At 52.7% G+C, this 21459-nt stretch overlaps 1 protein-coding gene across 2 annotated transcripts in view; it reads right to left on the reverse strand.

Annotated features, from left to right (window-relative positions):
- Positions 1 to 21459, reverse strand: part of NEGR1 (neuronal growth regulator 1) — a 291886-nt gene that overhangs the window by 27338 nt on the left and 243089 nt on the right. The window lies entirely within an intron of this gene.

Raw genomic sequence — 21459 nt, forward strand, 5'->3', positions numbered from 1 at the left:
TGAACATCAAGAAGAGTCTGGCCTCATCCTCTTGTCCCCCACAGCTCCTTTAGCTCTTGCTGAGCATTGATGAGATCCCCTCTGGGGCTGCTCTTCTGCAGGCTCAACAGCCCCAGGGCTCTCAGCCTTTCCTCCTCACAGAGCTGCTCCAGGCCCCTCAGAAGCTTCCTAGAGATCATTGGACTCTCCCCCTGTTCCCTGTCCTTCTGGAACTGGGGAGCCCAGAAATGGACCAGGACTCCAGATGTGGCCTCAGCAGGGCAGTGTAGAAGGGGAGGAGAACCTCCCTTAGCCTGCTGGCCACACTCTTCTCCATGCACCCCAGGAGACCATTTGCCTTCTTGGCTCCAAGGGCACATTACTTGGCTCACTGAGAACTTCTCCACCAGCACTTCTCTGCAGAGCTGCTTTCTGCAGGTCCCCCCTCACCAGTACTGCTGCAGGAGGTTTTCCACCCCAGGTGCAGGACCCTACACATGCCCTTGATACTGAAAACCTGCAGAAGGCTCTGTCTCCATCCAGCAGCATGACCTTCTCCAGGAAGCCCTCCCATTGAAGCTCAGGGAAGTGAAGCTGTAAATGAGAGCAGCAATGACCCAAGAAGCTGCAAAACTTGAGTGAGGAGGATGCTCTGTGTTCTGGTGGATGCATGACACAGGCAACAAGGACTTTCTACAGGACTGTCCATGGTTTGTGTTCCCTTCAAGGCATGAGGGAAAGTAGGACAGATGGATGGAGGTCCTATGACTGCTGTTGGCTCAAGCCTTCTGTGCTCACTTGAAACAGTCACAGACTTTGCTGTCAGAAGCAGCTACAGACAAAGAAACCAGGCTTTCTGCAACCATCTCCCACCAGAACCTCCTGGCTTCTCTGCTGCTGAGAGACTCAGCACTCCTAGACCTGGCATCAGGGAGAAATTCTCCCCAGTGAGGGTGGTGAGGCACTGGAACAGGCTGGAGATTGTGGCTACCTCCTCCCTGGGGGTGTTCAGTGCCAGGCTGGAGGAGGCCTTGAGCAACCTGGGCTGGTGGGAGGTGTCCCTGCCCATGGCAGGGGGGTTGGAACTAGGTGGCCTTTAAGGTCTCTTCCAATCCAACCCAACCCATGCTGTGATTCCGTGCCACTGCTGGTGGCAGTCTGATTTCCAGCAGGAAGGACTCAGTCCTCCTTGTTTTGGGTCCATTTGGAGCGTTTTTCTTCTTAAAACCCAAGCCAGCCCACCCTCTCTGTTGCCTTGCAGGGGAGCAGATGTTGTTTTTCATCTGCAAACTGACCTCAGCGGCCTTCCCTCAGTCATTTGAAGCTGAATTAGCTCCATCTCTACTGCAACTTTTGCTTCTTCTCCTTTTTATTGTTTTTTTTTTTTTCCCATCTACTAATTTGTTCCTTTCTCATATTCAAAGGCTTTCATATTGCAGTTGCATTCTGGAGGTCTCTCTATTTAACACCAGCCTCTCAGAACGAAGGCAGGGTTCATTACAGAAGGATGTTCTTCATTTCCATTCCCTCACCTCCCTCCTGCTCCCCCCCAAATACACAGAATTTTCCTCATTTGCCATAAATTCCTGCACACAGTGAAGATTCAAAGACATCTTGAAGCCATATGACCTGAACAGCAACTTGATGTCACCCATCCCCATCCTCTTACCCGCTACCCTTTACCATGGCTCCTCTTGGTGGCCCCATCCTCTTACCCCCTACCCTTTAGCACTTGCTGAGCATTGATCATTTTCCCTCTCAAGCTGTTCTTCTGCAGGCTCAACAGGCTCAGGTCTCTCAGCTTTTCCTCCTCACAGAGGTCCTCCAAGCCCCTCAGCATCTTTGGAGCCTCCACTGAACTCTCTCCAGCAGTTCCCTGTCTCTCCTGAACTGGGGAGCCCAGAACTGGACTCAGCACTGCAGCTTGACCTTCCTAGGGCAGAGTAGAGGGGCAGGAGAACCTCCCTTGACCTGCTAGCTACTCTATTCTTCACACACCTTGGGAGACCATTGGCCTTCTTGGTCACAAGGGAGTATAGCTGGATTGTGGTGAAATTGTCCAACAGCACTCCTAGGTCCTTCTCCATGGAGCTACTTCCCAGCAGGTCACCCCTCACCTGCACTGCTGCAGGGGGTTGCTCCTCCCCAGGTGCAGGACCCTACAAATGTCCTTCTTGAACTTCATGATGTTCCTCTACCCAGCTCTCCATCCTGTCTATGTCTGGCTGTAGGGCAGCACGACCTGATGTGTGAAGAGAAGGCTCCCAGGAGACCTAATTGTGGCCTTCCAGTATCTTAAGGGGGCTACAAAAAAGCTGTGGAGGGACTTTTGAGGATGTCAGGGAGGGATAGGACAGGGGGGAATGGAGCAAAACTAGAAATGGGGAGATTCATAGAATCACAGAATTGTCAGGGCTGGAAGGCACCTCAAGGCTCAGCCAGTTCCAACCCCCCTGCCATGGCCAGGGACACCTCACACCGCAGCAGGTTGCTCACAGCCACCTCCAGCCTGGCTGCAAACACCTCCAGGCAGGAGGCTGCCACCACCTCCCTGGGCAACCTGTGCCAGGCTCTCACCACCTCATAGGGAACAACTTCTTCCTCACATCCAATCTCAATCTCCCCATTTCTAGTTTTGCTCCATCCCCCCCAGTCCTGTCCCTCCCTGACACCCTCGGGAGTCCTTCCCCAACACCCTCAGGAGTCCCTCCCCAGCTTTCTTGTAGGCTCCCTTAAGAGCTGCTTTGCAGGGCAGACACAGGAGCTCCTCTTGCACACAAGGAAAGACAGAGTGCCCTGGACACCTGGCTGCTGGAGGAGGGCACGTGGGTGGGCAGACAGCGAGTGTCTGCACAGAGGACACCAGAGATTGTCCTTCCTAAGCCCTTTAATTAAAAACAGGGAAGATTTATGCACTTGTCTTCCTGTGCCTGGAAGTTTGAAGGTGGGTGGATCAGCCTGCTGCCTTGTTTTGCTTCTGTAACACTCTCTTTAATCTCAGTTTTCTACTGGGGGGAGGGTTGCCACAGTCACCAAGGCTTTCAGGGGCAGCCTTCCTGGTCCTTTCATCTTGGTTGGGAGTTAAATGGATACTTCACGTGTAGGATCCACCAGAGGAGAGCTCTGCTTGTCCCTCAGATGATCCTGATAATGCTTCCCAGGGCATCCACAGCATCCCTGTGTGGTGGGGTTGGAAAGAACCTCTGGAGACCATCCAGTCCAACCCCCCTGCTCCAGCAGGGCAGCCACAGCAGCTTGCCCAGCAGCACAATGCCCAGCTGGCTTTGGAAGCTCTCCACACAGAGACTCCACAAGCTCTCTGGGCAGCCTGCTCCAGGCCTCCAGCACCCTCACACCAACAGAGTTTCTCCTCCTGTTCAGATGGAACCTCCTGGGTTCCAGTTTGTGCCCATTGCCCCTTGTGCTGTCCCTGGGCACATTGAAGAAGACTGCAGCACTGCAGCTCTTACTACATCACCACATCTTAGCACCACTGTCTCTGCATCCCTTGGTAGGTGTTCAGTGTTGAGCTAGACTGTGACACATGATACTCATGACTTACCCCCTCCAAGCCCTTTTGGGAGGTGGTTTGGACTATTGTTACACACTGACCCAAAGCCAATCTTTTTCCAAGCCCTGGACAGGGCACCCCTGTTCCATAGCCTGTGCCAGGCTAACCATCTCCACTGAGACTGTCCTGCTGGGGAGCAGCAACAACAAACCCCTGAGAATAATGGGATGTCACCATCAATGGTCTGCACCTCTTACCACCTGCCAACCCCCCAGGCAGACTTTTCAGCTCTCCAGGAACACCTTCTGGCACCCTACAACGAGGAGAACCTCACAGTGAGGTCTCAGATCCATCTTATGAGTCCTTCATTGAGGAAACAGCGAGGAGGGGGTGAGCCTCAAAGCAAAGCTCAGCTTCACAGCAAGACCACCAGAGGAAAATCAGGTCATCACAGAGGAATTGGTGAACCTCAAAGCAAAGCTCATCTTTAGAGCAAGACCACCAGAGGAAAATCAGGTCATCACAGAGGAATTGGTGAACCTCAAAGCAAAGCTCAGCTTCACAGCCACCACCAGAGGAAAATCAGGTCATCACAGAGGAGTGGGTGAACCTCAAAGCAAAGCTCAGCTTTACAGCAAGACCACCAAGGAAAAATCAAGTCATCACAGAAGAACTGGTGAGCCTCAAAGCAAAGCTCAGCTTTAGAGCAAGACCACCAGAGGAACATCAAGTCATCACAGAGGAACTGGTGAGCCTCAAAGCAAAGCTCACCTTTACAGCCACCACCAGAGGAACATCAAGTCATCACAGAGGAGTGGGTGAACCCCAAAGCAAAGCTCAGCTTTAGAGCAAGACCACCAGAGGAAAATCAAGTCATCACAGAGGAATTGGTGAGCCTCAAAGCAAAGCTCACCTTTACAGCCACCACCAGAGGAAAATCAGGTCATCACAGAGGAGTGGGTGAACCCCAAAGCAAAGCTCAGCTTTAGAGCAAGACCACCAGAGGAACATCAAGTCATCACAGAGGAATTGGTGAGCCTCAAAGCAAAGCTCACCTTTACAGCCACCACCAGAGGAAAATCAAGTGATCACAAAGAGACAACACAACAACGACACTGCATTGTCCTGGGCACATCGACCACATTCCCCCCGGGGCAAGGAATGGAGGGGAGAAGGAGGGAGATGCGGCGTGGAGGGAGGAGGTGGAGAGGTTGGCTCGAAAGGGTGGGAATTCAGAGAAGAGAGGACGACACAGGGAGCCTGGGGGGAAGACACAACACCAATGGATGCACGAAGAGGTGGGGGGAGGAAAGACTCCAGCACTACCACAACAAAGCTGCCCATCATCAGTTCCAGCTATTGCCATGGCAATGGGTCAGTCACGGGCTCCTGGGAGGGAAGTACCCAAACATACGTGGTGAATGTATGTGGATACTGACCTGGGCTTGAGACAGGACTAGAGGTAGGAGGCTCAATAATTTCTACAAAAAGGGAAAAGGGAAGAAAAAAAAGAGAACATTTGGGAGTTAATCACACATGGAAGACAAATACAGAATGAGACAGCAAACAGTCATGCAACAGACACCACGAGTTGGGCTCCAGCCCAGGCTGGCCGGGGCTGGCCTCCGACAAGCAGGGAGCCAGCCAGGCTCCTGCACCTCTCAGCCACACCTCGGGGGGCTTGCTTCCCCCAGCTGCTCCATCAGCCTCTCCTCAGGGTACAGCACCAGGACCACCACACTCCAGACCTGTTTGCCTACCACCTTGGCAAAGCCACCCCCTGGGGTCCCCACGCTCGGGATCATTTCTCCTGGGGGCTTCACTGAAGCCTGGCTCGCCAGAGGAGAGTTTGCTCACTTTAATGAAAGGCAGTTCCAAGTGATGAACAGGAGTTAACAGTTTTGAACCAGGTTTATAAAGCAACAATTTTGCACTCCAGTGAACTTTACAAATGCAGAGCTTTTTAATTATTGAAGCCTTTCCAGAAGCAAGCATTTCTCAAACCCATTTTGAAGATGTTTACTTCACCTGGGGCAACCAGCACAAACAACAGTGAGAAAAGTTAAGAGCATCATTTCCCAGCATTCAGCCTAATGAAACAGTCACTGGTGGCTTTTCATTCTCACTCTGCTCCAAATTTCATTACTCTTTGCCTTTTTATGAGGGCTGAACAGAGCAGTGCACAAGGAGATACCAGTCCCTGCCAGCCTTGCGCAGCAGCAAGTGACCATTTCAGTGTGGCAGTTTCACATCAAGAAGCAGCTGTGTCCTCCTGTACCCTCCTGATGATTTCCACAGAATCCCCCAGTCCCAGCAGGGTAGGGGCTAGAAGGGACCTCTGGGGATCATCCAGGCCAAGCCCCCTGCTAAAGCAGGGCACCCACAGCAGCTTGCCCAGGGTCACAATGCCCAGCTGGCTTTGGAAGCTCTCCAAACAGGGAGACTCCACAACCTCTCTGGGCAGCCTGCTCCAGGCCTCCAGCACCCTCACACCAAACAAGTTTCTCCTCCTCTTCAGATGGAACCTCCTGGGTTCCATTTTGTGCCCACTGCCCCTTGTGCTGTCCCTGGGCACCACTGAGCAGAGTCTGGCCCCAGCCTCTTGCCCTCCACAGGTCCTTTAGCTCTTGCTGAGCATTGCTCAGCTCCCCTCTGGGGCTGCTCTTCTGCAGGCTCCACAGCCCCAGGGCTCTCAGCCTTTCCTCCTCACAGGGATGCTGCAGGCCCCTCAGCACCTTTGTACTCTCTCCAGTAGTTCCCTGTCTCTCCTGAACTCGGGGGCTCAGAACTGGCCCCAGTGTTCCAGCTGTGACCTCACCAGAGCAGAGCATTGCTTCAAGCTCATTGCTCAAAGATGATAAAAGTTATCTTTCTGTTTGCCCTTTTTCTTGTGAATTCCAGTCACTCCCCCCTGTTGCCATGGCTTCCTGAGAAGGAGAAGGCTTCTCCTGCTCAGAATCACAACACTCTCTGCAACAATTGAGCAAATTAACATCCTCAGGAGTACAACTTCTCATTAAAAAGCACTAGATTATGGAATCACAGAACCATGGAATTGTTTGGGTTGGAAGAGTCTTCCAAGACCAGCCAGCCCAGCCATCAACTCAGCACCACCATGGCCACTAAACCACATCCCCAAGAGCCACGGCCACAGGTTTCTTGAACACCTCCAGGGATGGTGACTCTGGGCAGCCTGCTCCAATGCCTGACCTCTCTTGCAGGAGAGACAGTTCTCCTCATAATTTGAGGCATTTCATCTCATTCTATCAGCTGCTCCTAGGGAGATGAGGCTGAGCCCCACCTCACTCCAACCCCTTTGCTCCAGGGAGCTGCAGAGAGCCAGGATGCCCACCCTCAGTCTCCAGGATGAACAACCTCAGTTCCCTCAGGTGCTCCTCACCAGACCTCTTCTCCAGACCCTTCACCAGCTTGATTGCCCTTCCCTGGACCTGCTCCAGCAACTCAATGGGGCCCAGATCAAGAGAGATTTAACTAGGATTGTGTCTCTTTTGGAAGTGTTGTCTCCAGGATTAATTGTCGGTGATGAAGGCAGCAGGGAAGTCTCAGAGGGGTGGCACCACTGAAGCTGGTGGCAACATCACAACAGTTTTCAAGCCATGGAATCATAGAATCAGCCAGGTTGGAAAAGACCTCAGAGATCAGCAAGTCCAACCTATGACCTAATGCCTAACACCTCCTGACAACTAAACCATGGCTCCAAGTGCCACATCCAAGCCTGTTTTCAAGACCTCCAGGGATGGTGACTCCACCACCTCCCTGGGCAGCACATCCCAAGGGCCAATCTCTCTTGCTGGGAAGAACTTTCTCCTCACCTCCAGCCTAAACCTCCCCTGGCACAGCTTGAGACTGTGTCCTCTTGTTCTGGTGCTGGATGCTTGGGAGAAGAGCCCAACCCCCACCTGGCTCCCACCTCCCTGCAGGGAGTTGGAGAGAGCAAGAAGGTCTCCCCTGAGCCTCCTCTTCTGCAGGCTAAGCAACCCCAGTGCATCAGCAGAAGGAGGATCTGGAGAGGTGGAAATATTTCCAACTGCAAGTTCTCTTTGCAGATCTTTATTCATGAATTGGTTGAGGTCTGTGGAGAGAAAACAAAACCAGCTGCTCTCCTACGAGCACACTAGGCTGGGTCATTAAGATTAAAATACATTAATGAGTTCTGAGCAACAGTGTGAGGCAGGGATGTGTAGGAAGGAGCAGGAGCAGCTGAACTTTGCCTTGCCCTACAAGCTCAGGGCCTGCTCTGATTTTCAAGGGTGGGTGTGGGGAAAAATAAAGACATATGGAAGTGCAAGGGGGACAATGTGACATCTGGGGTAACTTCTCTACCTTCAGGGGGGAATTCTCCTCAGGCAGAACATGTAGATGAGTTCCACAATGCAAAGGGAAAGTTCTGTGCTCACACCAGCCCTAGCTTGCCCTTCACAGGATGAGAATGGTACAATCACAAAATCACTTTGGCTGGAAGAGACCTTTAGAATAATCAAGTCCAACCTTTAACCCAGCATTGCCAGGTGCCCACTAAGCCATGTCCCTCAGCACCACATCCCATAAAAGCCTGGAGTTTGGAATTGGCTTTGGAAAGGACCTTAAAGATCATCTAGTTCCAAGCCCCCTGCCATGTGCAGGGACACCTTCCACCAGCCCAAGGTTGCTCATCCATCCTGACTTTGAGCATCCATAACCTCCCTGGGCAGCCTGTTCCAGGGTCTCACCACCCTCACTGTAAAGGATTTCTTCCTATCTCCAGCCTCAATCTTCCAGCTAAAAACCATTGCCCATTGTCCCAGCACTACAGGCTCTTGTAAAACCTCCCTCCCCAGCTCTTGGGTAGCCCCCTCCAGGTACTAGAAGGCTGCCCTAAGGTCTCCCTCTGTATGGCTTTGAAACCCTCCTAGGGATAGGGACTCCACCACTGCCCTGGGCAGCCTGGGTCAGCTCTTGACAACTCTCAAGTGGAAGAAATTCTTCCTCCTGTTCAGTGTAAACCTCCCCTGGGGTAAAGTGAGTCCATTTCCTCTTGTCCTATCACTTGTTCCTTGGGAGAAGAGGCCAACCCCCACCTGGCTCCAACATCCTTTCAGGGAGCTGTAGAGAGCCAGCAGATCTCCCCTCAGCCTCCTTTGCTCCAGGCTGAACATCCCCAGCTCCCTCAGCTGCTCCTCACCAACCCTGTTCTCCAGACCCTTCCCCAGCTTTGTTGCTCTTCTCTGGACCCACCCATTGAGGGTCTCCTCCATGTCCCTCCTGGAGTGAGGGGCCCAGGATTTGAGGTGTGGCCTCACCAGTGCCCAGAGGCACAATCCCTCCCCTGCTTCTTGGCCACCTGGGCATAACTTCAGTGCAAAATAAAACCAGGAAAGACAAACAACCACTTGTCAGGGGAGCTTCACTCAGTATGACCTGCTGGTGGTGTCAAGGCTCTAATGAGGCTGCTGCTGAATCTGCTGCTCTTTTCCTGGTGCCTTGGCACCTCTGTGCTGTACCTGCCTTGGGCAAGAGAACCAAGGTGAAGCACATAGGAAAAGCTATGGAATTTCTATTTCCTATCATAGAATGGTCAGGGAATCACAGAACTGGAAGGGACCTCAAGGATCATCTGGTTCCAGCACCCTGCCATGGCCAGGGACACCTCACACAACAGCAGGCTGCTCACAGCCACCTCCAGCCTGGCTGCAAACACCTCCAGGCAGGAGGCTTCCACCACCTCCCTGGGCAACCTGTGCCAGGCTCTCACCACCCTCCTGGGGAACAACTTCTTCCTCACATCCAATCTCAATCTCCCCATTTCTAGTTTTGCTCCATCCCCCCCAGTCCTATCACTGCCTGACACCCTCAGGAGTCCCTTCCCAGCTTTCAGATCCTGGAAGGCCACAATGAGGTCTCCTGGGAGCCTTCTCCTCTCCAGCCTGCACAACCCCAACTCCCTCAGCCTGTCCTCAGAGCAGAGCAGCTCCAGCCCTCTGCTCCTCCTCATGGCCCTTCTCTGGACACCTTCCAGCACCTCCAGATCCTTCCTGGCACAGAGGCTCCAGAACTGGACCCAGAGCTCCAGCTGTGGTCTCAGCAGAGTGGAGCAGAGGGGCAGAATCCCCTCCCTGGCCCTGCTGGCTCTGCTTCTCTTGCTGCAGCCCAGGCTGGGGTTGGCTTTCTGGGCTGCAAGTGCAAACACTATCAACACTTAGATTCTCTCCACATCCTCACAGCTCTGTGAAACCCAATAGGTTTTTATTTAGTGTTTTGTGTTCTAGCACAATAAACGATCAAACATATTGGCTCATTAGTCCTTATTTGCCTCTCTCTCTCTCTCTCAATCTCCTTTTCTGCAGAGAAAGCCACAGCTTTAACAATTTTCACAGCTGTTGAGACCATAATGGAAGGAAGAAAAAAGTGACAAAGTAGCCTCCATCCTTTCAGCTTGGTCCTTTCATTGCGGTGTGGAAATGGGAAGCTCATGAATAATGTAAGGTGGTGAAAGCTATTCGGGCTTTGGCTGCTCAGAAACATTTGATTAGCGTGGCTCTGACTCCCAGTCATGCTAGTCCTCTTCTCAGGGGTCATCCTTCAAAATCTGCACCACTCTGGCTGCATCTCTGGGAGTAAATAAGGCAAAACAGCCATTAGGGATGCAACACGGCGTGCACCACAGTGCTGCCTCCTTCCTCCTGCAGAACAGTGAGCCTGGAGCTCCTGATGCTGTGAAACAATGGGTGGCACATGACACAGTAGTGGGTAGCAGTGTTGGTCTGCTGGGGGGTAGGAAGGGTAGAACAGAATTGAATTAACCAAGTTGGAAAAGACCTCAGAGATCATCAAGTCCAACCTCTCACCCAACACCATCTGAGCAACTCAACCATGGCACCAAGTGCCTCAGCCAGGCTCTTCTTAAACACCTCCAGGGATGGGGACTCCACCACCTCCCTGGGCAGCACACCCCAGTGGCCAATCTCTCTGGCTGGGAAGAATTTCTTCATAACATCCAGGCCAGGATGCCATTGGACTTCTTGGATCATGGATCTGCAGAAGGATCTGGACAGGCAGATCCCTCTGGCACTTGGGTCACAACATCCCCATGAACACTCCAGCCAGCAGTGTGCCCAGGGGGCCAAGAAGGCCAAGGGCATCCTGGCCTGCAGCAGGAAGAGTGTGGCCAGCAGGAGCAGGGAAGTCATTCTGCCCTGTGCTCAGCACTGCTTAGCCCACACCTGGAGTCCTGTGTCCAGTTCTGAGCTCCTCAGGTCAGGAAAGATGTTGAGATGCTGGAAGGTGTCCAGAGAAGGGCAAGAAAGCTGGGGAGGGGTCTGGAGCACAGCCCTGGGAGGAGAGGCTGAGGGAGCTGGGGTTGCTTAGCCTGCAGAAGAGGAGGCTCAGGGGAGACCTCATTGCCATCTACAGCTACCTGGAGGGAGGTTGTAGCCAGGTGGGGGTTGGTCTCTTCTGCCAGGCATGCATCACCAGAACAAGAGGACACAGTCTCAACCTGTGCCAGGGGAGGTTTAGGCTGGATGTTAGGAAGAAATTCTTCCCAGCAAGAGAGATTGGCCATTGGGATGTATTCTATGTATTCTATGTATTCTATTCTATGTGCTGCCCAGGGAGGTGGTGGAGTCCCCATCCCTGGAGGTGTTTGATAAAGGCTTGGATGTGGCCCTTGGAGCCATGCTTTGGTTGTCAGGAGGTGTTGGATGGGAGGTTGGACTTGCTGTTCTCTGAGGTCTTTTCCATCCTTCTTGATTCTATGCTCTATAGGTTGCTGCTGTGTGTGGGAGCCAGCAGCCCCATCTCTGAGGCCCTCCTAGGTATCTGCCACGTGGCCAGAAGCCCCAGGCAGCCTTCCACTGCTTGGGTATTTGCTTTCCCTGGCTCTGCAATTTGTGAAGGAGTTATTTAATAATTACCACGTAATTATAGTTCTGCTGCTCCCTGATGAACTGAAATCCACCAGACAATGCCCATCAAGTGAATCATTACAAACCTCTGCAAATTACACGGGGAGCTGTGCCAGTGTCAAGATGGAAACTCATAAAGTGCCTATAGTCTCTGGAAAAGGAAGGCTTAATTAAGCTGGAGTGATGGCTGCACGTCTCTGCCCAGAGTTTCAGGAGGAGCACGTCAGGAGGTGTGAACTTTCCAAGAGAAACAGCCAGGCAGGAGAGGAACAGCATGGAGAAGCTTAATCTGCATTACCCCAGTTCCCAGTGAGTCACAGAGAAGTGCAGGATCTCAGCATGCTGGGGGTTGGAAGGGACCTCTGGAGGTCACACAGGATCACAGGAGGTTGGGGGTTGGAAGGGACCTCTGGAGGTCACACAGGATCACAGGAGGTTAGGGGTTGGAAGGGACCTCTGGAGGTCACACAGGATCACAGGAGGTTAGGGGTTGGAAGGGACCTCTGGAGACCACACAGCATCACAGGAGGTTAGGGGTTGGAAGGGACCTCTGGAGACCACACAGGATCACAGGAGGTTGGGGGTTGGAAGGGATCTCTGGAGGCCACACAGCATCACAGGAGGTTGGGGGTTGGAAGGGACCTCTGGAGGTCACACAGGATCACAGGAGGTTAGGGGTTGGAAGGGACCTCTGGAGACCACACAGGATCACAGGAGGTTGGGGGTTGGAAGGGACCTCTGGAGGTTACATAGGATCACAGGTTAGGGGTTGGAAGGGACCTCTGGAGGTTACATAGGATCACAGGTTAGGGGTTGAAAGGGACCTCTGGAGATCTTCCAGTCCGAGCCCTTGCTAAAGCAGGGCCCCCACAGCAGCTTGCCCAGCAGCACAATGCCCAGCTGGCTTTGGAAGCTCTCCACACAGAGACTCCACAACCTCTCTGGGCAGCCTGCTCCAGGCCTCCTGCACCCTCACAACAAACAAATTTCTCCTCCTCCTCAGATGGAACCTCCTGGGTTCCAGTTTGTGCCCACTGCTCCTTGCCATGTCCCTGGGCATCACTGAGCAGAGTCTGGCCCCAGCCTCTTGCCCCACACAGGTCCTTCAGCTCTTGCTGAGCATTGCTCAGCTCCCCTCTGGGGCTGTTCTTCTGCAGACTCAACAGCCCCAGGGCTCTCAGCCTTTCCTCCTCCCAGAGCTGCTCAGGGACCCTCTGCATCATTGGAGCCTCCCCTGGACTCTCTCCAGTAGTTCCCTCTCTCTCTTGAACTGGGGAGCCCAGAAGCAGCCCCAGGACTCCAGCTGTGGCCTCAGTAGAGCATGAGGACTTCCCTGCTTTACTTCAAGGCTTTCTACCCCATGGAATGAATCAGAAGTCCAAAAGGAGCTCTGATCCTCAAAGCTCCTCAGCCTGGCTAGGGTATGGGCAGTGCTGCCTTCAGCAGCTGTAAATAAGTTCCACAGATGACCTTGAATGTTTTAATCATCCTCATAATTATCTCATACCTTAGATGAACATTTGGCTATGCTTGTAGACATGCTTCAGCCTCCTTGATTTGATAATTTCAGGAGCAATATGGGTTTGAACATCGTTAGCCATGGTCATAATTGAACCATGTGAGAATTGAAACACAAAGGGAACCAAGCAGCACAGAAAGGGAACTTCACAGAGTCACAGAAGAGAATCAGCCAGGTTGAAATTGACCTCAGAGATCATCAAGTCCAACCTATGACCTAACACCTCCTGACAACTAAACCATGGCTCCAAGTGCCACATCCAAGCCTGTCTTGAACACCTCCAGGGATGGGGACTCCACCACCTCCCTGGGCAGCACATCCCAATGGCCAATCTCTCTTGCTGGGAAGAACTTTCTCCTCACCTCCAGCCTGAACCTCCCCTGGCACAGCTTGAGACTGTGTCCTCTTGTTCTGGTGCTGCTTGCCTGGGAGAAGAGACCAACCCCCACCTGGCTACAACCTCCCTGCAGGGAGTTGGAGAGAGCAAGAAGGTCTCCCCTGAGCCTCCTCTTCTGCAGGCTAAGCAACCCCAGCTCCCTCAGCCTCTCCTCACAGGGCTGTGCTCCAGACCCCTCCCCAGCTTTCTTGCCCTTCTCTGGACACCTTCCAGCAGCTCAACATCTTTCCTAACCTGAGGAGCCCAGAACTGGACACAGGACTCCAGGTGTGGCCTAAGCAGTGCTGAGTACAGGGCAGAATGACTTCCCTGCTCCTGCTGGCCACAGTGTTCCTGCTGCAGGCCTGGATGCCCTTGGCCTTCTTGGCCCCCTGGGCACACTGCTGGCTCATGTTCAGCCTACTATCAACCAGTACCCCCAGGTCCCTTTCTGCCTGGCTGCTCTCAGCCACTCTGACCCCAGCCTGTAGCACTGCCTGGGGTTGTTGTAGCTGAAGTGCAGCACCCAGCACTTGGACTTGTTGCATGCCATCCTGTTGGACTCTGCCCATCTGTCCAGCCTGGCAAGGTCCCTCTGGAGAGCTCTCCGACCCTCCAACAGATCCACACCTGCCCCCAGCTTGGTGTCAGTAAGGAACCACATCAACTCCCTCAACTCTTGCTCTCAAACGAGGTTGGTGCCAGGAGGGGTTTGGTCCCTTCTCACATGCCACAAGTGATAGGAGAAGAGGAAATGGCATCAAGCTGCCCCAGGGGAGGTTCAGGTTGGACATGAGCAGAGATTTCTTCCCAGAAAGGAAGAGGCTGCCCAAGGAGGCTGTGGAGTCACCACCCCCAGAGGCATCTGCAAGAGGCATGGCTGTGGTGCTGAGGAAGGAGGTTTCCTGGTCGTGGCTTAGCAGTAGAGCTGGGACTGTGAGCTGCAGGCAAGTGATTGGACTTGATGATCTCAAAGTTCAATGATTTTATGATCCTGGGGGGGGTGTGGTTTTTTGTTTGGTTGTTTTTTTACCCCCCTCAACCACACTCTGAGATTCTTAAGGTTCCTTCTAAACATCAAGGGGAAACACATGTCATTGGCTTAGCTTGGATGGGGTCTTCCTGCCTCATCCCATTCCCAGTTATTTATTGTCACCTCACTCATAATAAAGCTCATGCTGGGAAATGGGTTTAGAGAAAATAGCTCCTTACCTCTCAGGAATTGCTACCTGGAGGAGCTGTTGGCCTCCATATGGAGGGATCTCAAAGCCCACCTCCAGTGCAGTGATTATGACTTCCATGAACAGAGGGATTGGGCATTTGTTATACTCTGTATGGATCTATGAATTGAAGGTGGTGAGGATTTTATGCTGCTGGGCTCCCAGTCTCAGCAGTATCTCCTGGAATGTGTCCCTCAGGTGTGCTTGTGGTGGAAAGAGAACTCCCTGGTGTGGCTGTGTGAGCCGTTCGACTGCCTCACACATCTGAATTCCACCCAGGGTGAGAACAGGGAGAGAAGAAAGGGTTTTGCCTTGCTTATGAATCCCACTGAGGACAGCTGAGAGTTTGGAGGTGGTGGCTGCCCACTGGGACCGTGATAACTCAGTTAAAATACCCTGGCTGTATGCAGCTGATCTCTGACAGAGGTCCCACAGGCGCTGACTCCCACATTCACAGGTTGTCCTGGGTTGGAAGGGACCCTCAAAGGTCATCTTGTCCAACCCCCCTGCAATCAGCAGGGACAGCTCCCAGCAGAGCAGGCTGCCCAGAGTCTGATCTTGAATGTCTTCAGGGACAGGGCCTCAGAACCCCCAGTCAGCAATTAACCACAGCGGGCAAGGCCCAGGGGGTGTGCTGGCACCCACCTGTGGGATGTGAAGCTCTCCTCTTGCAGCTGCACATTGAGATGTGGCTCTGGTAGAAAGGAATAAGAGGATTATTTGGGACCTCCAAGATCCCCAAGTCCAGCTGTTACACTTTGAAGGCAGAACTTTAGAATCATAGAATCAACCAGGTGGGAAAAGACCTCAGAGATCATCCAGTCCAACCTATGACCTAATTCCTAACACCTCCTGACAACTAAACCATGGCTCCAAGTGCCACATCCAAGCCTTTGTCAAACACCTCCAGGGATGGGGACTCCACCACCTCCCTGGGCAGCACATTCCAGTGGCCAATTCCTCTTTCTGGGAAGAACTTTCTCCTCACCTCCAGCCTGAACCTCCCCTGGCACAGCTTGAGACTGTGTCCTCTTGTTCTGGTGCTGGGTGCCTGGGAGAAGAGACCAACCCCCACCTGTTCCAGCTTCAAACTATTGCCCCTGGTTTGATTTTATTAAATAATCCTGTTTCTCTAATTCCCTGAATTGCAGCATGCTGAGCAGGAGCTCTGTGTCCATCCCAGGGTCCACCTCCACTTGCTGTCCTTTACATAATGGATCACCTCTCCTGTAGCAATTGCTCCTAGCGAGGTGCACGTGGTCAGCAAAATCAAGGACCTGGGCCAGAAACCGCATCACTGAAGCCACAGCACAGAGAGAGGGAAGGGAAGAGGAACACCACAGACCTTAGAAGCTTCCAGATGGGAAAGTGCATTATGCAAACACTTGGCTTGGCTGTAGGAAGCTATGAAACTCTGCAGATGGGGAGCTGGGTCTTCCTGGAAGCCAGGGATAAGCCATAAGAAACCAGGGCAGCTGGAAGTTCCCAGAATGGATTTCAGCTGCTCCCTGTCCTTCTTCCCTCCTGAGATATCGAGGCAGATGTCTGCAAGCTCAGCAGGACCTGCATGAGCAGGTCAAGACAATGACTGCTGGACTGGAAGGGACAACCCCAAGGCAAAGCCAGGTCCGTGGCACCGGTTCTCAGCGTGGTGATGTCTGCAGAAGACTTTGAGCTCGATCCAAAGCTTGCTAAATCAATAAATGCCTTTGGACTGACTGCAGCAGTCTTTGAACAGGCTCCTAATGAGGACAGGAATGTCCATGTCTATTTTCCTGTCTATATTGATACCTCTATAATCATTTCTGATGGGGTTTTTTTTTTGTGCTGAAGACCAAGTGCAGAGCAGTTCTAAGAAAGAGCTATGCAAATACAACTTTGATTTGCTTTGCAAGCTGGTATTTGAGAGATAAAACACTGAAACCTCTCTGAGGTAATTGGACAACAGCTGAAAGTGTGGACACAAAGGGAATTTCCCCAGAGAACCCATTTCTTCCTAGAAATGTCAGCCTTGGTTGAACAAGCAAAGCAATTGAGCTAAAATCAGCAGAAGCCTGTCACATACCCAGGCACACCAAGATGCCATTCCCCAGTCAGGAGAATGAAACTGCTGACTTTAAGGATGACATCAAACTCCATCAACAGAAGGTGGCCCAAGCTGTCAACAGAATCTCAGCATGGTAGGGGTTGGAAGCAACCCCTGGAGATCATCCAGGCCAACCCCCCTGCTAAAGCAGGGCCCCCACAGCAGCTTGCCCAGCAGCACAATGCCCAGCTGGCTTTGGAAGCTCTCCACACAAGGAGACTCCACAACCTCTCTGGGCAGCCTGCTCCAGGCCTCCAGCACCTTCACACCAAACAAGTTTCTCCTCCTGTTCAGATGGAACCTCCTGGGTTCCAGTTTGTGCCCACTGCCCCTTGTGCTGTCCCTGGGCACCACTGAGCAGAGTCTGGCCCCAGCCTCTTGCTCCCCACAGGTCCTTTAGCTCTTGCTGAGCATTGCTCAGCTCCCCTCTGGGGCTGCTCTTCTGCAGGCTCTCAGCCCCAGGGCTCTCAGCCTTTCCTCATCAGCTGGGTACAGCCAGTACTACATCAGCTATAGAATTGTTTGGGTTGGAATAAACCTCTAAGATTACTGAGTCCAACCATCAGCCTAACTCCACCTTGCCCATTAAACCATGTCCCAAGCCCACACATTTCTCCAACACCTCCAGAGATGAAGACTCCACCACCTCCCTGGGCAGCCTTTTCCAGTGCCTGATTGTGCTAACATGAAGCCAACACTGTCTGATCAAACAGGACTTCTCCATCCACCCTTGGCTCCTCACCCCTTGTAGATGGAACTTCTAACCTCAGGTACAGACCACAACACCTCATCTCCTGGGGTTGATGACTCAGCCAGCCCTTGCTTTATTTGCAGGACAGGACCACATTCTCCTCAAGTCCCAGAGACCCTGGGAGAAGGCAATGCTGGCAGTGCTGAACCTCTGAGCAGCCAGGCCCGTAGAGGGCAGGATGGGACTGTCCAACACATGCTCCTCACATGGATGGCCTGGGAGCATCCTGTGCTTCCCAGCTTGCCCACAAACCCAACACTTTCAGATCAGACCCTCAAAGGTCATCTTGGAATCATAGAATCATAGAATCAATAAGGTTGGAAAAGACCTCAAAGATCATCAAGTCCAACCTGTCACCCAACACCTCCTGACTACTAAACCATATGACAGAGAGGGCTCAGCCATGGGTAATTAGCAAGTCAGCAGTGAGTATTAATTCATTAGAACCCCAGTTTCCCATCAGCAAGGCTCAGACTTTGATTTGCAGCTGCTGAATTCATTGTAAAGAGCTGGATCTTCTAGATGGCCAACAAGTCTTCAGTGAGGGATAAGACAAATCCCTTCACATTGCCATGATCTGGGCTGCTCAGGCATCCCCAGATGTGAAGCTTTTCTACCTGACTGTCTGTCCCCAGAGCAGAAGTGGCTCTGAGTGACCTTCTGTTGGGTCTCCCTGGCTCACAGGAGCAGTGGGATGGTGACAGCATCACAGAATGGGAGAAGCTGGAAGGGACCTCTGGAGATCATCAAGTCCAAGCCTGGCTCAGGTCATGTGTGAACAGCCATACCCCTTGCAAGTTCTACTTCTGCCCCATCCCCCCTGTGGGCACCATCAGCTACAGCTTCATTAATCCAACATCCTTGCCCAGTCCAGGTCACAGCCACACAAAGACAGACTTTCCCTTGTCCTGACAACCCTTTGCCTGCTTTTATTTCTTTGTTTTGGTTGGGTTGAAGAGGCCTTTAAGTTCATCAAGTCCAACCATTAACCCAGCCCTGCTGGGTCACCATGTCCCACATCATCACATCTACACAGCTTTGAAGCCCCTCCAAGGATGGGGACTCCACCACTGCTGTGGGCAGTCTGGGCTGGGCCCTGAAAGCACTCAAGGGGGAGAAGTGGTACCTCATGTCCAACTTAAACCTCCCCTGGTGCAACTTGAGGCTGTTTCCTCTTGTTCTTAGGAGCAGAGACCAACCTCCACCTGGCTCCAACCTCCTTTCAGGTATTTGTAGAGAGCCAGAAGGTCTCTGCTCAGCCTCCTTTCCTCCAGGCTGAACAACTCCAACTCCCTCAGCTTCTCCTCACCAGACCTGTTCTCCAGACCCTTCATTAGCTCTGTCATCCTTCTCTGGACATACTCCAGCCCCTCAATGTCCTTCTTGGAGTCAGGGGTCCAAAACTGAACTCAGGACTTAAGATGTGGCCTTAGCAGTGCCCAGTCCAGGGGAACATTTCCTGCTGGCCACACCGTTGCTGATCCAGGCCAGGATGCTGGTGGGCACACACTGCCTCATCTTCAGCTGCTGACAACCAATACTGCCAGGTCCTGACAATGAAGAGCAAGCCTAGGAAGAGTCAAAGATTGGAGATCATAGAATCATAGAATCAATCAGGTTGGAAAAGACCTCAGAGATCACCCAGTCCAACCTATCACCCAGCCCTATCCAATCAACCAGACCATGGCACTATGTGCCTCATCCAGGCTCTTCTTGAACACCTCCAGGGACAGTGACTCCACCACCTCCCTGGGCAGCACATCCCAATGGCCAATCTCTCTCTCTGTGAAGAACTTCTTCCTAATATCCAGCCTGAACCCCCCCTGGCACAACTTGAGATCATCACAGCAACAATAACACATGCTGAAGGTTGCCTTGATGGATTATGAAAAGCCAGAGTCCTCCTGACAGTAGAAGAAATGAACCTTTTCCTGGTATCCTGGAGGTTTACATCTGCAGAGGATGAGGACACGAGTAATGGAGAAGCAGCTTAACTCCCTCCCCGAGCAAGGCTCCAGCTGTGCACCGCTGCTGTGTCATTTATCTGTGCTGGGGGGATGTGCAAAGATAGAAGCCACAGATTTCTTAACTCTGCTCTACACATTTGTCTTCAAAAACCCCACCCCACCAGAAGCCAGAACACCCAAGCAGCAATTAACCACAGCAGGCAAGGCCCAGGGGGTGTGCTGGCACCCAGGTGTGGGATGTGAAGCTCTCCTCCTGCAGCTGCACATTGAGATGTGGCTCTGGGAGGGAGGAATAACAGAATTGTTTGGGACCTCCAAGATCCCCAAGTCCAGCTGTTACACTTTGAAGGCAGAACTTTAGAATCACAGAATCAACCAGGTCAGAAGAGACCTCAGAGATCACCAAGTCCAACCTATGACCTAATCCCTAACACCTCCTGACAACTAAACCATGGCTCCAAGTGCCACAGCCAAGCCTGTCTTGAACACCTCCAGGGATGGGGACTCCACCACCTCCCTGGGCAGCACATCCCAATGGCCAATCTCTCTTGCTGGGAAGAACTTTCTCCTCATCTCCAGCCTAAACTTCCCCTGGCACAGCTTGAGACTGTGTCCTCTTGTTCTGGTGCTGCTTGCCTGGGAGAAGAGCCCAACCCCCACCTGGCTCCAACCTCCCTTCAGGGAGTTGGAGAGAGCAAGAAGGTCTCCCCTGAGCCTCCTCTTCTGCAGGCTAAACAACCCCAGCTCCCTCAGCCTCTCCTCCCAGGGCTGTGCCCCAGACCCCTCCCCAGCTTTCTTGCCCTTCTCTGGACACCTTCCAGCACCTCAACATCTTTCCTAACCTGAGGAGCCCAGAACTGGACACAGGACTCCAGGTGTGGCCTGAGCAGTGCTGAGCACAGGGCAGAATGACTTCCCTGCTCCTGCTGGCCACACTGTTCCTGCTGCAGGCCAGGATGCCCTTGGCCTTCTTGGCCACCTGGTCACACTGCTGGCTCATGTTCAGCCTACTTTCAACCAGTCCCCCCCAGGTCCCTTTCTGCCTGGCTGCTCTCCAGCCACTCTGACCCCAGCCTGTAGCACTGCATGGGGATGCTGTGCCCAAAGTGCAGCACCTGGCACTTGGACATGTTCAAAGCCTAGTGGTCTCAACCCACCACACCAACCATTACCTCCTGTTCTCTCTCTGAGCACTACTGAAAAAAAGCCTGGTCCCATCCTTCTGACAGCCACCCTTGAAGCATTGGTGAGCATTGCTGAGATCCCCTCCCAGGCTGCTCTTTTGCAGACCCTGAAGACCCAGCTCTCCCAGTCTGTAACCTCAGTGTTCAACCACAAACACCTTTGGATGCCACCACAGATAGCTTGAGATTCAAGGAATGTGAACTAGCAGAAACACAGAGATAAAAATCTCTTTCAGGCAGCCCATTTGAGACCCACCTGAGGTAAACCACTAAAAATTCCACCAGTTTTGCTTTGCCTTCTAGAACACTTTTCCAAAGGACTTCATGGCAAGTCTTCCACATCTAGAGGTCAGTGACCACAGGCCAACCTGCAGTGAGGGCTCAGGCACACCCCAGACATTCATGCAGTTCATTACATGCCTTGAAAGGAGCTCAAGAAGTGCTTAACTAATTTACAGTGGCTCTTCAGTGATCAGGAGCTGGCACTCTGAGCACAAGGGCTCTGTCAGGCTGATCCTGCCTCTGCACCGTGACGGCGGGTTGGGTTTTAGCTGCATGCATTTATGGAGGTCCATAACTCACTGAGACCATCCAAACCTGCCAGGCCCCTCCAAACAACACCTACAGCATGCTGCCATCCCCACACAGTCACAGAATGGTTGGCACCTTCACAGGTCACCTTGTCCAACCCCACTGGATTATTAAGCAGGGTCATCACCAGCTAAAGCAGGTTGCTCAGGGCCTCGACACTCCTGACCTTGAGTGTCTTCAGGGATGGGCTCTCAACCACCTCCCTGGGCAACCTGCTCCAGCATTTCACCACCCTCATTCGGAAGAACTTCCTCCTGATGTCCAACCTCCATCTCCCCAGCTCCAGTTTCAGACCATGGCCCCTCATCCTATCACCACAGGCCCTTCTGAAGAGTCCCTCCCCAGCCCTCCTGTAGGTCCCCTTCAGATCT

This window comes from Dryobates pubescens, chromosome 11 (genome assembly GCF_014839835.1).
Source record: "Dryobates pubescens isolate bDryPub1 chromosome 11, bDryPub1.pri, whole genome shotgun sequence".
Taxonomy (NCBI): domain Eukaryota; kingdom Metazoa; phylum Chordata; class Aves; order Piciformes; family Picidae; genus Dryobates; species Dryobates pubescens.